The 3956-nt window shown below is 45.1% G+C and overlaps 1 protein-coding gene across 3 annotated transcripts in view; it reads left to right on the forward strand.

Annotated features, from left to right (window-relative positions):
• DCAF8 (DDB1 and CUL4 associated factor 8) overlaps positions 1-3956 on the forward strand; it is a 43178-nt gene that overhangs the window by 2640 nt on the left and 36582 nt on the right. The window contains exons 1-2 of one of the 3 annotated variants that reach the window (XM_015558687.1): positions 125-511; positions 658-731. The gene's annotated coding sequence lies outside the window, so the exon portion shown is untranslated. The other 2 variants (XM_015558692.1, XM_006752833.2) reach the window with 2 other exon arrangements.

Raw genomic sequence — 3956 nt, forward strand, 5'->3', positions numbered from 1 at the left:
CCTCCGCTGCAGGCCTGATCCCCCCAGCTGCCCTTCTCTGCCAGCAATCTAGTGGCAGCCATTTTGTGCCCACTTGGGGGCGGCCATCTTTTGCTAGGGTATGATGGTCAATTTGCACCCGGGAGGCCGAGGTCCGAGGACCCGGGAGGCAGTTGTTGCCGGCTGGTTCCGTCCCCTTCGCCACAGAATTCCCGTCGCTGGCCTCCCCGCACCCCGGGTCCTCGGGACACCGGAGAACGGTCCTCCCCGGGTCCGGTTAGCTGGAAAGCGCCCGGTGGCTTGAATTTCTGACTCATGGCTGTGGCTGGAGTCTGTAAACAAACCGGCGCTGGAGCGATCACGTTCTCCCCGGGACCCACCCCTCCCCCTGCGCGCTGGCTTCTCCTCGGGCGGCGGGGGGTGGGTTAGTTCGGGGCGAAGAGACTCCGGTTTTCCTGCGAAGTGACTTGTGACATGTCCGTGGAGCGGGGAGGATCCTTGCCGGGCTCGTTTTGTTTCTGGAACTATGTTTGTAGGTTATTGACTGAGGAGCCCGCATTAGATCCATTAAATAGCTCGGAGGTGGTCTAAAAAAACATGTTAAAATATACTTATATATTTTTTTACTGTGTTTGGTGGAAGAGACCCCGTTGCCACTTAAACTTTCCTGTTTCTCAGTCCTTCCGTGAATCCACGAGACCCGTGTTCTCGGAGCCGAGCCTGGCCCTTCCTGCCGCGGGGGAGCAGGGAAGGTGAGTGGGCGCTGAGCGTCTGGATTTCCGGGTCCCGGGGTCGGGGGACTGTGTGCGACCGCGTTCCAGCTCTGGCTGCATTACTTTGATGAGCTTCGTGGGCCGTGGACATCTCCGCTCTGCCGTAAACTCTTGCTGTGTGTCTTCACAACTCCGTAAGCCTAGAAGGGAATGTGTCTGCCTCATTTGCATTGTGCTCTGCCTGTGTGCGGATCGTGTTTCCTGCACCGTTAAAAGCTGCGAATTAGTCTGGGGCCGTCCTTTCTTGCTCTTTAGAGGAGAATAGTTAGCTGCTTGGCACTCAGAGCCGAATGCTGCCTTCAGTTGGTGCCTGGGTTCGGTTCACCTCCGAATTCCAGCTCTCGAGGAGGTAGTTAGCTTTGGGTTAAAAAACAGAGCAGCAGCAGGCAGCAGCAGGAGCCAGGGTGGAAAGCCAGAACGTACTTGTCAGTGTAATTTTTGCAAGATTCTTGGGTTTCTAGAAGCAGAGAAGAGCCCTGTGGTGGGAGTTTATGGGATGTGACAGGAGCTGAGTGTCTTTGGGAGGGAGGTCTGGCTGACTCTTAATCTCTCTGATTTGCAGTAGAAAAGGTTGAGTGTGACACTGCTGAGTTTTATTTCGCATCCTGTTCTAATCAGAAAATGCTCATTATGAACTGGAGTAAGATTATTATTGGTGGAACCTAGGTGTATCAGTAAGATTTAAAGGGGAAAGTACAGCTTTAGAGCTGGAAGACGTGTGTTTAAATACTGTACTAAGATTTAGACCTTGGGCATGTTGTTTAAACTTCTCCCTTCGTTTTCACATCTCTAAAAATGGGATAAATACCACTTCCCACTGTTAGTAGTGTATGAAGGAACCTATATTCATCTCTGAATGATGGCTAGCACATGATAGACACATTTTTTTTTCTATTTTCTGTACACATCATTGATATGGCTTAGAATAAGTTATACATTAGTTTACATCTCTCTGCATTTTGCCTTTAAACATATTTTCCTGGTTATTTTTTTCAATTCATTCTTAATTGGTCAGCTTAGATGTTACTTTGTCTGTGCCCACCCAGGGTTGTCTATTGAACATGATTCAGGTTAGTTCAAGACCAGAGGACAGGGGAATATTAGATGTAGGTGTATGTATATCTCTAAATGCATTCTTAAACTGAATATCTGTAAGTTTTCTTTGTTCATTGCTTCCTTCCTCTTGGTGTGTCTATTAGTGTACCTGACCAGAGTTGACACAGGTATTGCACAGGCACCTCAAGATACTGGTGGTTCAGTTCCAGAACACTGCAGCAAGGCAGTATTGCAGTGAAGTGAATTGTACTCTTTTTGCTGGTGAAGGGTCTTGCATTCAATTTGTAAAAAACACAACATCTGTGAAGCACCATAAAGGGAAGCACAGAGCCTGTAATTCCTTCCTTTCCTGCTTCAGTGTGGTTCACCACCTCTGCTCTAGCCACCTCTTATGCCTTTTCCCTTTGCCATGGAGGGAGTATGTTGTTGTTTTCCCTAGTTGGGCTCTGCAGTGATCCTCATCAATAGATTTTCAAAGAACTAGACCGTGAAAAGGTCTCCTTTCTTTCTGAAGTGAATCTGGACTAGGGGGTTAGGAATACAGAGTTTTTTATTTCACCTCCCCAGTTGGACCGTCTTAATAATATGATAGCACAAATGAAAAGTTTTTAACCTTCTCTTGCTGGCTTTTCTTCCAGGCCTTTTTGGAGTAGGTTAGGCCACATGAAAATTAAGAAAGTGTTGGTTAGCCCTATCTGGTTTGGCTCAGTGGATAGAGCATCATCAGCCTGTGGACTGAAGGGTCCCGAGCTCCCCAGGTGGGCTCGATCCCCAGTAGGGGACAGGCAGGAAGCAGCCAAGATCAATGCTTCTTTCTCATCATTGATGTTTCTATCTGTCTCCCTCTTCCTTTCTGAAATCAATAAAAATGCATATTAAGAAAGTGTTGATTACATTGTGATGAAAGCAATTATATTCAAGCCAGGGATCAACTTAGAGTTGATCAACCTGCATTAACATCAAGCAGGATCTAAGTTCTCTCCATTGAAAGATAAAGACTTGGGATGGAGAGTGGTGAGATTACATTTTTATTATTTGTATTTTTAGAAGATTTTTAGGTCTATGTTGGGATAGAGTGGAAAAAGGAAATATGTTTGAAGAGGCATAATTTTGACTATTCCTCATTATTCTATGTGCTAGATAAGAATTTTCCATCCCCCCCACCCCCAAGGATTTCACATATTCTGAAGATATTTTATATTTCATGGTGTTGCATAATAATTGTTCCATTTTATTAGGAAGAATTTCCTAGCGTGGCTGAAGTGGGAGGCTAGGTATGCTTGTGACCTCAGTTCCCAACCTGACAGGGCATTTAAACACAGCACTCTATTAAATGTGTAAAATTCAGTCTCAGTGCTGTGATCCTTAGTGTTGACTAGGATCAACCCAGGACAGAAGCCTGTCTTCAGAGAGCTGGAAAAAAGCAGCCTTTTTGTTGCCAGTTTAAAACAGTACTGGCATTTCAAAAGCAAATGGGACACCGCGAGTGGAAGACGTTCCATAGAAGTGTGCCCTGTTGTGGGAGCCTGAGATGATCAGTTTCACACTCTGTGGTCCTGTATTCCATCAGTGAGTTGAGGCTTTTAAAATCATGAAGTGACTAGTTAAACTTTGTTTTTAGTGAGTATTATTTATTTCTGGATATTATCTACTGTGAGAAAGTTACTAAAACATGTCTAGGAAATGTCCAGATTATAAAAGACAGTTAGCCAAACAGAACTTTTTATTGCATAACATTAGTGTTAAGAGTTAGTTTTTAAGATTGAATTAGCTTTATTTTTAAGCAGATTATCAGTGAGGCAAGATAATCTGTTATTTACTCTTACCCATTGGGAACCCAGGCAATTGAAACAATTGAATCAGCAACAGGCATGGAGGTAGTGACTATGCATATCTTAATTTCTGAGACAAATGTCAAGTCATATGGAAAACTTTATCTTTGGTTTTTGTGAATATGCACAAGAATCTTTACCCTGGCCCTACCTTCCCCGTGGTGGGCTCAGTGGTTAGAGCATTGGTCTGCCCACCAAACGTTTGTGGGTTCAATTCCAGGTTAAGGGCATGTACTGAGTTGCAGATTGGATCCCAGCCCCAGCCAGGGCTTGTGCAGGAGGCAACCAATCCATGTATCTCTCTACATCAATGTTC

Source organism: Myotis davidii, unplaced genomic scaffold (genome assembly GCF_000327345.1).
Source record: "Myotis davidii unplaced genomic scaffold, ASM32734v1 scaffold251, whole genome shotgun sequence".
NCBI classification, from domain to species: domain Eukaryota; kingdom Metazoa; phylum Chordata; class Mammalia; order Chiroptera; family Vespertilionidae; genus Myotis; species Myotis davidii.